Source organism: Tupaia chinensis, unplaced genomic scaffold, assembly GCF_000334495.1.
Source record: "Tupaia chinensis unplaced genomic scaffold, TupChi_1.0 Scaffold000409_1, whole genome shotgun sequence".
NCBI classification, from domain to species: domain Eukaryota; kingdom Metazoa; phylum Chordata; class Mammalia; order Scandentia; family Tupaiidae; genus Tupaia; species Tupaia belangeri.
Window position 1 is genome coordinate 199562 of NW_006159914.1, and position 12736 is coordinate 212297.

General features: G+C 38.8%; 1 pseudogene; it reads left to right on the forward strand.

The window, feature by feature from the left end:
* Nucleotides 1-634: 634 nt before the first annotated feature.
* Nucleotides 635-1337, forward strand: LOC102485192 (ran-specific GTPase-activating protein pseudogene; annotated as a pseudogene).
* Nucleotides 1338-12736: the final 11399 nt, after the last annotated feature.

The window sequence follows — 12736 nt, forward strand, 5'->3', positions numbered from 1 at the left end:
TGCTATTCAAGGTTTTTATTTATTTTTTGTTTATCAATTTATTTTTCTTTTTTAACATTAATATGCTATACATCATTACAGTATACAAAATGAATTTTTCATCCAAAATACACTGTTTGTTGGCTCAATCAAGCACATCGACATATGTGTTATCAACAAACAATTATTCATTTCTTATGTCATGTATATTTTGCGTTTTTTTTTTTTTGCCATCCTTGATTCCCTATCCCTAACCTTCTGCCCTGTCCAACCCTCCTCCCATTGTCTCTTTCATGGAAAATGTATACTGTGAAAAAACTATGCATGAGTTTCGCCGTTTCCTGCCGCGGGGGTCAAGGGTCGGGGTTCAAGGGTCGGGGTTCGGTTGGGGGCGGAGGGAGGGAGGAGCAGGCGGGCGGGAGGCGCCGGCGCCAGCTGGAGACGCGGAGAGAAGGAGTTAGGATGAGTCCAGAGGCCACGGACCCAGCGACGCCAGAGCCAGCCTTGCAGCCACCACCGCGCCCCCATGGTGGCCGCCAAGGACACGCATGAGGACCATGATACATCTACCGAGAATGCTGACGGGGCGGGAGGCGCCGGCGCCAGCTGGAGACGCGGAGAGAAGGAGTTAGGATGAGTCCAGAGGCCACGGACCCAGCGACGCCAGAGCCAGCCTTGCAGCCACCACCGCGCCCCCATGGTGGCCGCCAAGGACACGCATGAGGACCATGATACATCTACCGAGAATGCTGACGAGTCCAACCACGACCCCCAGTTTGAGCCAATAGTTTCTCTTCCTGAGCAAGAAATTAAAACGTTGGAGGAAGATGAAGAGGAACTTTTTAAAATGCGGGCCAAGCTGTTCTGGTTCGCCTCCGAGAACGATCTCCTGGAGTGGAAGGAGCGCGGCACTGGCGACGTCAAGCTCCTCAAGCACAAGGAGAAGGGGACCATCCACCTCCTCATGCGGAGGGCCAAGACGCTGAAGATCTGCGCCAACCACTGCATTACTCGGATGATGGAGCTCAAGCCGAACGCGGGCAGCGACCACGCCTGGGTCTGGAACACTCATGCCGACTTCACTGACGAGTGCCCCAAGCCGGAGCTGCTGGCCATCCGCTTCCTAAACGTGAGAATGCACAGAAATTCAAAACAAAGTTCGAAGAATGCAGGAAAGAGATTGAAGAGAGAGAAAAGAAAGGGCCAGGCAAAAACGACAATGCAGACAAAGTAGCCAAGAAGCTGGAGGTTCTTTCCGTGAAGGAGGAGACCAAGAAGCCCAGAGACCAGACCAAGGAGGGGACCGAGGAGAAGCAATAAACCCCAACTTCCTTTTCCTCTTTTTCTTTTTAAAAGTGTTTCCCTGCCCCTCCTTTTCGGTTTGTTTTTATTCTGTTTTGTTTTTATAAGGGACTTTATATAAAGAACTGAATTCCAACATTAAAAAAAAAACTATGCATGAGTTTCAACATTTTTTGCAGTGCATTGAACTCGTAATTTGCTCTCATTTTTCACGTGTGTGTGTGTGTGTGTGTGCGTGTGCATGCGTGCGCGTGCATGCCATAGGGTGAGAGGGCTCACCAGAGATAGAAAGAAAGAGAGAGAGAAAAAATGAGCCATAACCCCCCTTCCCCAGGAAGGATAGCCATATCTCACAATCCCTTCTCCTCCATTCTCCTCTTGGGATTTTGAGGATGCATGCACACACACCCTGCATGTTTTTCAAGCCACCAGGTCCGAGATTCAAACTATGGTCAGCTATGTGGGATCCAGTGCTTTAGCCACCACCTGATGGACCTTCCAAACTTTTAGAAGCCTCTTTGTGTTTGTATTTAAAAAAACAAAACTGGAAAAAAAATGTTAGCAATAGAGAAATAATAAGTCTTTCTATAAAAATGATTCTCCCATTCTAAGGACTGTCAATTCACACTACCTACTGAGTCCTTGGCAGGGTAGAAACTTCTTAATCTGATGTAATCCTACTTGTCTATTTTGGGGTTTATAGCCTATGCTTTAGGAACACTATGTAGGAAGTCTTTGCCTACCACAATGTCTCCCAGGGTTGCCCCAGTGTTTTCAACCAGTAGTTTTATAATTTGTGTAGAATTGCTATTTTGATTATATTAATTCTTCCAGTCCAGGAGCATGTGATGTCCTTCAATTTTTTTGGTGTCTTTTTCAATATCTTTTTAAAAGCTTTTCATAGTTTTCTTTGTAAATGTCTTTGCCTTTCTTACTTAGGTTTATCCCTAGGTATCTTATACATTTTTTCAAGGTTTTAAAAGCATTTATTGATTGGAGATAAATGTGTAAATAAATTCTGGACAGCATAGAATCTGTTATGTTTTAATGAACTTAAAGTACACGAAGACTCCTTACATCTTCTGCCATTTATCTTGTGTGCTTATAACTACCACCACATTCAAATGGAGGGTGATTTTCAAAATTGTACTGAAAAAAAAAAATTCTTCCTTCAGCAGCTTTCCACAGGTTGACAAACTTTTGAAAAGAGAGATGAAAACACACTACAGTGTTTGTACATTGAACATTTATTACACTAATTGGCAATGTGGTAAGACAGTCCTCACATGGCCTAAATGTTGGTCACAATCACAACAAAGCTTAATCCGGCATATACAAGTGAGAGTGTAAACCGTGAAGACACATTTCGATACATGTAAGTATGTATAAAAGAGAGGCTGAGCATTTATAGAGTTTTAAAAAATATAAGGCCAACTAATGCCATTTTACCTCATTCAAGTCTCCCTTGTTTATATGAAAGGTGTTCTTTCTTAAAACTTTTATAAGACTTCTGATAACTAGGCAGTGCCATGGAAGGAGAGGAAGCCGCTATAAATCTGTAGCACTTCTAAGTGGAGGGAAGCAAAATTAAATTTGGCTTTAATAAGCACCCCAGAGGGAACATTTGTGCTTTAAACAATGACTTTACACAACACTGTGTGAAGAGAGCAACATGTTTTCTGTAAGATACTGTTATGATGAATTTCTGGTAAACTAACATTCCCACTTTATTTTGGGGCATCAAAAACAATCCAACTTAGGTAAATGATTATGTCCACAAAAAATTCATCTCAGGAGTCAAATGTGCCTTGGCCTTGAAAATTGATGTGCTCACTCACATGAACAATGTGTTCACCCCAGGTTCAAAACGCTTAAGGAATACTTTTTAGTGTAAGACAGAAGCATTCAAATTTAGTTATTTAAAATAAGCTATATTCCTTTTATTTTAAGATATGTAGTTCCCAATAGGGGCCTTTGGTATGTATTTTTTTCTTTTTAAGTTTCAACGCAGATTAATTTTCCTTCATTTGAAGTGTCAATTCCCTTTATCCTTATGTATACGGAAATGTATTAGTTTTTGGTTTTATAAAACCAGGTTTCACTTTATAATTCAAATAATAGTAATTAATAAATGCATACTGCCTGATTGATTTCACATGTATACAGACTTACACCATTAGCTAACATGGACATGAAGGCAGTGACCCTCTATAGTGTGTGAAATGCCACAAGAAGTCACCAACAAGAGATGAGAGTTATGTCAGTCAAATTTCTTCAAGAACACTACGTGGGGTTTCAGCTTCCTCCTGCAGTAGATCAGCCTACTCAATTGCTTTAAGGACATTTTTCTTGGATGTTTCCTGAACTTTCCCTCCCAAAAGAAACTCATCAAGAATAAAATAAGCCTTTTCAAAATTAAAGATGATATCAAGTTCACACACACTGCCAAAATACTTGTCAAGTAATTCCACACAACGATGAATTATTTCCAGGGTAATTAGTTTATTGTCCTGATCCTCGATAGCGCAGCAAAAATACGGACTAGAATATCATTTCTGCAGTCCAAGCTTTCCCTGACGACTAAAAAGCAGCATAAAATGCATGGCGGTCATGGGCAGGGGCCGTGGCGGGGCTCCGGTGGTGTTGGTGGCAGAGGCGGCAGGGGAAGCCCCTGTTGGCTAGCTGAGGAAGAGATGCCGTCAGTATCTTGTACATTTTATGGCTATGGTAAAAGGAATTCCTTTGTTCACTTCTACCTCAGTAAACTTGTTGTTCATATTTATAAATGCTATAGATTTTTGGATGTTAATTTTGTGTCCTGCCACTTGATTACATTTATTATTCATATATTATTTTGAGAACTTTCTTCATGGAAACTGTGGGTCTTCTAAGTATACCCTCATGTCATCTGCAAATAAAGATATTTTCAACTCTTCTTTGCCTATTTGAATCCTTTTTTGTTATTTTCTTTTCTAACTGCATTGGCTAAGACGTCCAGTACCATACTGAAAAGGAGGGGGGAGAGTGGGCAGTCTTGTCTAGTACCAGTTTTTAGTGGAAACCCTTTAAGAATTTCCCCATTCAGTATAATGTCAGCTATAGGTTTTTCATATATGGCTTTTATTGTGCTGAGAAATGACCCTTCTATGCCAATATTGCTAAGCACCATAATCACGAAGGGATACTGTATTTTGTCAAATGCTTTCTCTGCATCATTGGATATAATCATATGGTTTTTGTCTTCCTTCCTGATGATGTGGTGTATAATGTTTATGGTTTTGCCCATGTTGAATCATCGCTGTATCCCTGGAATAAAGCCCACTTGATCATGATGAATAATCTTTTTTTATGTGTTGTTGGATACGATTTTCTAGTATCTTTTTTTTTTTTTTGGAGAGATTTTTCACTGTAGGGCGCGTGCGCTCGCCAGACAGACAGAGAGAGACATAGAGACAGAAAGCGAGAAATCACCCCCCAGGGGGGGATGGTCATGCCACAATCCCTTCTCCTCCATTCTCCTCTTGGGATCTTGGGCACGCACGCACACGCACCCGGCGTGAGTTTTAAGCCACCGGGTCCGGGACACGAACCGCGGTCGACTACGTGGGAGTCCAGCGACATAGCCATTACGCTAACTGCTGTTTCCCAAGATTTGCTAGTATCTTGCTGATCATTTTTGTGTCTTTCTTCATCAGAGATATTTGCCTGCACTTTTCCTTTTTTGTCAAGTCTTTATCTGTTTTTTGAATGAGAATGATGGAGACTTCATAAAATAAATTTGGGAGGTTTCCTTCCTTTTGGATCTTTTGAAATAATTTGAGTAGAACAGAAGTTAACTTTTTTTAAAGTATTTTGTAGAATTGAAAAGTAAAGCCATCAGAACCTGGGCTTTATTTGTTGGGAGGTCATTTTTATTGATTCAACCTCATGGCTCATTATGGATCTATTCAGGCTTTCTATGTCCTCCTGATTCAATCTTGGTAGGCTATATACATTCAGGAATTTGTCCATCTCCTCCATGTTCTCTCATTTGTTGGAATATAGTTGTTCATAGCATACTCTATTGATATTTTGTATTTCTATTGTGTCTGTTGTAATATTGCCAAATGCATATTTGATTTATCTGGTTTCTTTCTTCTTCTTCTTTCTTCTCCTTGTTCTTCCTCCTGTTCCTTCTTGTTCTTCTTCTCTGAGAGGTTTTTGTTTTTTGTTTTTTGTTTGTTTGTTTGTTTGTTTTTTGCTATAGGGTGCATGCATTCGCCATAAAGACAGAGAGAGACAGAGAGACAGAAAGTGAGAAATCACCCCTCAGGGGGATGGCCACACTGCAATACCTTCTCCTGCAATGCCTTCTCCTCCATACTCCTCTTGGGATCTTGGGCACGCATGCACATGCACCTAGGCGAGTTTCAGCCACTGAGTCCAGGACTCAAACTGTTGTTGACTACATGGGAGTCCAGTGACATAGCCTTATAGCCATTATTTCTTCTGCTGGTCCCTTTTTCTTCTTCTTAATCAGTATAGTTAATGGTGTGTTGATCTTTTTAAACTTTTCGAAGAACTAGCTTTTGATTTCATTTATTTTCTGTATAGTTCTTTTATTTTCTATGTCATTTATTTCTCCTCATATCTTCATTATTTCTTTTCTTCTGGCATTTTTTTTTTGTTGCTTTTCTAATTCCCTGAGGCATGATGTCAGGTTGACTATTTGCCACCTTTCCATCTTTTTCTTATGCACACTAATTGCTATGAATTTCCCTCTTATGACTTATTTTGTAATGTCCCAGAGATCATGGAAACTCATGTACTTATTATCATTTGTTTTCATAAATGTTTTCATTTCAGACTTAATTTCTTCAGTAGTTGAGAAGTCATTCAGAAGTAGGTTGTTTAGTTCCCATATGTTTGTGTATATGTGAAGATTTTTCCTGAAATTAAAATAAAGTTTAATTCCATAATGATCAGAGAAGATGGTGGATATAGTTTCTATGATTTTGAATCTGTAAAGGCTTGATTTGTGTCCCATTATATGGTCAATCTTTGAAAAGATTCCATCATGGGGTCAGAAAAATGTTTATTTTGTGGTCTTAAGGTGAAAAATTCTATAGCTATCTGTCAAGTCCATTTGATTTATAGTATTGTTTAGGTCCTGTATTTCTCAGTTTATTTGTTTTTTCCTTATCTAGAAGCTTTGTCTAAAGGAGATAATGGGGTGTTGTGACCCCCAACAATTATAGTGTTGCAACCTATCTCTTTTAGCTGTAGCTGTCTTTCCTTCATATATTTAGGTGCTCCTGAGTTGGGTGCATAGATAGTTATAAATGTTATGCCTTTTTGATGAATAAGTCCTTTGAATGTCCTTCTTTGTCTCTCTTTATAGTTTTTGTCTTAAAGCATATTTTGTTTGAAATCAGTATCATGACTTCAACCCTTCTTTGATTTCCGTTCTCATGAGTATCTATTTCCAGCCTTTCATTTTTTAGTCTTTCTATGTCTTTATCCACAACCTGGTGCCTTTCTTGTAGGCAACACATAGAGGGTTTATTTGTTTGTTTTGTTGTTGTTGTTGTTATCCAATCAGCCAGTCTGTGTCTCTTGCTGAGAGAATTTAATCCATTAACATTAAACATTATTTTGATATTTCTGGATATGTTATTATTAAGTGGTCCATTTTCTTAGTTGTTTTTTGTTCTCTTATATCTGTCTGTCTGACTTCAGTTTTCCTGCTATAACTACCTTCAGAACTTCTTGAAGAGCTGGACTGGAGTTGGTAAGTTCTTTTGTCTTTTGTTTATCTGAGAATGTTAGCTTTTTGTCCCATACGAAGGATAATCTTGCCAGGTTTAGAAATCTCCTTCGAAAGTGTTTTCCATTTTCCATTTTGACTACACTTCCCCATTCTTTCCTTGCTTGCATTGTTTCCAATAAGAGGTTCAGTGTTAACCTGATGGGATAACCTTTGTAAGTAACTTAACATTCCTCTCTTGCCAATTTTAAGTCTCTGGTCTTTGTCTGTGGTTTTGGCCAATCTTTCTGTTATATCCTTGCAGAAGATCTTCTTGGGTTGATTCCATTTGGGGTCCTTTGTATTTCTTGGGTCTGGATATTTGAATGCCCCTCTAGATTTGTTAATTTTTTTCCAGGATTTTATGGAATAAATTGTCAATGACCTTATTATTTTCTTCACCTTCTGGGATACCAATTATTGGATGTTTGTGGACTTATTGGTATCTAGTATTTCTTGTATATTGTACTCGTTTTTCTTGGTTGTCTCCTCAGTCTTTTTCATAATATTCCTGAGTCACAGGTTTTGTCTTCCTCATTTTAGATTAGATCTTCTGGTGATCTAATCTGGTTTTAATTCATTCAAGGAAGGTTTTTATTTTCTATGTCACAGTCTTCATCTCTAACAATTCTGTTTGATTCTTTTTATAGTGTCTATTTATTCTTTTAAGTCATGAAAGTATTTCCTCATCTCTTGGAGCTTGTTGTGTCTTTTCTCTTGCATCTCATTTAGTTTTCTCACTATAAATATTCTGAATTATTTACCTGACATTTTAATGAGTTCCACTGTGTTGTCTGTGGATGATGAAGAATTGATGTTTTCCCTTGAGGAAGAGATATTTTGATAGTTGCTCATATTTCTTGAGCCTCTCAATGATTTCTAGTCATCTGGGCATTTACATGTTCCTTTCTAAGTTCTTTGAGTTAATTCTGAACATTCAAAGGGATGTGGAAGAAAGTGATTGGTGATCTCTCTGTTGCACACCTCCCTGATGATCACTAGCAACCTGGACTGTTGTAACTGGACTTGGATGATTCAAAGTTGCCCCACATGGCGTTCTTCCAGGAATGTTTGTTCAGATGAGGCAGGACGGGGCAAAAGATATTCTCAAAATTTCAAGCAACACAAGATCTTCTGGTGATCTAATCTGGTTTTAATTCATTCAAGGAAGGTTTTTATTTTCTATGTCACAGTCTTCATCTCTAACAATTCTGTTTGATTCTTTGTGTAGTGTCTATTTATTCTTTCAAATCATGAACATATTTCCTCATCTCTTGGAGCTTTTTGTGTCTTCTCTTGCATCTCATTTAGTTTTGTCACTATAAATATTTGAATTATTTACCTTACATTTTAATGAGTTACATTGTGTTGTCTGTGGATGATGAAAAATTGATGTTTTCCCTTGAGGAAGAGATATTTTGATAGTTGCTCATATTTCTTGAGCCTCTCAATGATTTCTAGTCATCTGGGCATTTACATGTTCCTTTCTAAGTTCTTTGAGTTAATTCTGAACATTCAAAGGGATGTGGAAGAAAGTGATTGGTGATCTCTCTGTTGCACACCTCCCTGATGATCACTAGCAACCTGGACTGTTGTAACTGGACTTGGATGATTCAAAGTTGCCCCACATGGCGTTCTTCCAGGAATGTTTGTTCAGATGAGGCAGGACGGGGCAAAAGATATTCTCAAAATTTCAAGCAACACACCTGAGAGTTCACAAGCAAGTGGGGTGGGGAAGAGGGGATAAACCATGAGTCTCTTGCACACAGCCTTCAGCTACAAGAAGTCTGGCAAGGCCCTCTGCTGGAACAAATGGGGCAGGGAGGGACAAAAGCTCTTCTCAAAATCCCAAGCAACACACCTGGAAGTTCAAAGTCAAGTGGAGAATCTCTGCTGCACAACCTCCAGCCACAAGCAGCCTGCTGGATGCCAAGACCCTCTGCTAGAAGGGATGTCTGGATGGGGTGGGAAGGGTCTTCTCAAAGTCCCAAGCAACACACTTGAGAGTTCAAAGGTGAGTGGGGGGGGATGTACCACAGTTCTCTTGCTCACAGCCTCCAGCCACATGTGGCCTGCTGTATACCTGGGCCCTCCACTGTATCAGAAGTCCCAATGCTATACTAACTAGCTTAAATAACAGTATAGATTTATGATTTCTTCTTAGAAATTGTCAAACTATAGGGACCAGCAGTTAGCATAATGGCTGTGTCGCTGGACTCCCATGTAGTCAACCATGTTTCTAATCCTAGACCTAGTAGATTAAATTCACACCTGGAGCATATGTGTGCATGCTCAAGATCCTGAGAGGAGAATGGAGGAGAAGGGATTGTGGCATGGTCATCTCTCCTGGGGGATGATTTTTCTCTTTCTGTCTCTCTGTCTCTCTCTTTCTGGTGAGGTCATTCACCCTATAGCAAAAGCCTCTCAAAAAAAATTGCCAAACTATATACTTACATTTCATTAAATTTATGAACTAAAATAAGATTTTTAAGTATACAAACAGATACATAGTGCTAGAAAGCAATTTAATGGTTGCCTAAAAGATATGTCAAGGGATGAAATAAAAAGAACTACATGACAGCTCATTTGTCATATGAGCATGAAAGTATGAATTGTTTTGGTAAAAACATCACAAAACTATAGCAGACGTGATTTTTTAAAAAAAAATTGGCATAAGTTATTTGCACTTGCTGGAGAGAGACAGAGACAGAAAGAGGAAATGTGAGAAACCATCCCCCTGAGGGATGGCCATACCACAATCCCTTCTCCTTCTTTCTCCTCTCAGGATTTTGGACACATATGCACATGTGCCCAGTGTGATTTTCAAACCTCCGGGTCGAGAACCTGAATCACAGTCAGCCACATGGGAGTCCAGTGCCTTAAACACTGTGGCACCTGCTGGTCCTGCAACCATGATTTTTATCAAAGAAACACAATTCTCTCTTGTTGGAGAGAAGGACAGCAATTTCCTGGAGGTACCAGTAGGTATGTCCCTATTACAACTCAATACTTTGGAAATTCAGGGGACCTAGTCAAGATGGATTCCTCAGTCTTAGATTAGGAGAAAACTGCCTCAGGATTGAATAAGGTATTCCAAATTTAGACTTCTGGAAGAGAGAGTTAATGCTGAAGGAGTAATAAGGACTGAATTCACTTGATTTTTTTTTAACCTTATCTCTTGAAAACAAAGATCCAGAGGAGAAAGTTAACTTCCTGCTCAGAGCAATGTCTCCCAGGAAATGTACTCAGGGTTTGGAGTAAGAAGAGGAAAATATGCTTAATAATCAGAGATACAGAGCTATAATTATCTCTTCCAAGGCTGTCCCTCAGCATTTGCAAACTTGGGCTGGAAAGAACACGGTAATTTATTTTACTGTCCTAAGTCTGTCTCAAAAACTGATGCCTCACTCCTGGTCTTTTCTCCAGAAACAGAACTTCAGTTTCCATTGACAACCTTCCAGGAAGGAAGTCACAATTTCACACAGAGACTTTCCTCTCAGAGATTCTGATCAAGTGAAAGTGAGAGTCCAGTGAAATGAAAGTAAAGAAAGATGAAAGGTAAGCCCTTTTAAGTAGAACTAAAAAGAGGATAGCAGGCCAGGGGTTGACCAGAGATGTCTGATAAACATCTGAAAGACTGAAATCATGAGGAGTTATTTTGACAGATAAAATAGTGGGGAAATGCTACAGCCCACAACACAGAAGAAAGTGGAATTGAAAGATACATATTTTTAAAAACAATACTATAACTCATAAATATGTGCAACTACTATGTGTGTTATAAATTACTATAAAATTATTTTAAAATTCTGTAACTTTTATTTTTTAAAAATCTTGTTCTTTCTTTCTTATTTATTTATTTATTTATTTATTTTTAATTAGACCAGAGAGGGACAGAAAGAGGAAGGGAGAGAGAGAGAGAGAAAGAAAGAAAGCCGCCTGATCCGATACTCGAACCACAGTCAGTCACGTGGGAATCAAGTACCCTTAACCACCACACCACCCTCCGGACCTGTAACTTTTGTTTTATAAAAAAAATGAAATTAAAAAAAAAGAAAAATGACACACAAATCAATATGATAACTTCTAAACATTTTGCCATGTTCATGGTTGTGAATGGTATTTCATATGTTTTTTTAAAACTATAAGTGAGTTTGAGTGTATATATATTTGATCAAGATATGAATTTACCTATATTTATTTTATACCACTTTTATACAGTTACCAACATTTCAAATGATTTTTAACTGATTATGATTTTTGGACTTAACTTTTGGGAGATATTTTGGCCATAAAGTTTTACATTTTATTTAAATTTATGTCTATCTTTTAAAAATTATTATTATTTTAAGGTTTTTGTCAAAGATAAGTACACTCTCGAGAGACAGAGAGACAAAGAGAGAGAGGGGAAGTGAAAAGTCACCCCCCAGTTAGGATACCCACACTACCATCTCTTCTCCTCCATCCTCCCCTTAGGATTTTGGGCACTCACACAGCTTTCTCTCGACCATGATGGTCTATGAATACTATGTGGCCATCTATTAACCCCTGGACTACATGGTCATCATGAACCCCAGGCTCTGTGTATTTCTGGTTCTGTTGTCCTGGATCATGAGTGTCCTGAATAAACTATCAAGTAGTTTAATGGCATTGCAACTGTCCTTCTCTACATGTGGAAATTCCTCACTTATTTCTGTGAACTTAATCACCTGGTCCACCTTGCCTGCTTTGACACTTTAATTAATGACATGGTAATGTATTTTGCAGCTGGGGTGCTGGGTGATAGTCCCTTTATTGGAATCCTTTACTCTTACTCTAAAATAGTTTCCTCCATATGTGCAACCTCATTAGCTCAGGGGAAACACAAAGCTTTTTCCACTTGTGCTTTTCACCTCTCAGTTGTCTCCTTATTTCATTGTACAATTTCAAGCATGTATCTTAGTGTTGCCACAAGCCACAGCTCACACTCAAGTGTAACTGCCTCAGTGATGTACACTGTGGTCACCCTCATGCTGAACCCCTTCATCTACCATCTGAGGAATAAAGACATGAAGAGGACTTTGAAAAGATATTTTGGAGAGAAGCTATAAGGACTATTTTTCAAGGAGTGCCAATGGTTGTAAGCCTCAAAGGAGTGCTGTAAGCCTCAAAGCCAGATACCATGATTGTTTAATCAGAGCATGATAATCATGTTCTCAATAATTTTCTTCTTTTTTTAAAAATTTATTTTTTATAATCAGTTACTGTATATCATTAGAGCATACCAAATGAATTTACCCATAATTAATACACTGTATATTAGCCCAATCAAAGATACTACCATACTTGTTATCAACAGATAAATTTCGACTTTTATGTTCCTTAAAAGTTTTGTTTCCTTCCCTTTCCTCTTGATTTCCTCCTTCTCATTCTCCACCTTTTCTCACCCTCCACCTTTTCTTACCCTCCACCTTTTCTCACCCTCCACCTTTTCTCACCCTCCTCTCACACTGTCTCTAGTATCCAGAATTGTTCTTCATGTTTTTGTATTTTCAATCTTTTAGTTTCTTCCATAGAGTGCAGACATTGGGTATATATTAAGTGTGGACATAGAATGTCTCTCTTTCATAGTCTGGCTTGCTTTGTTGAGCTTTAAACCTTCCATATTTGTCCACTTTCTGTCAAATGCTA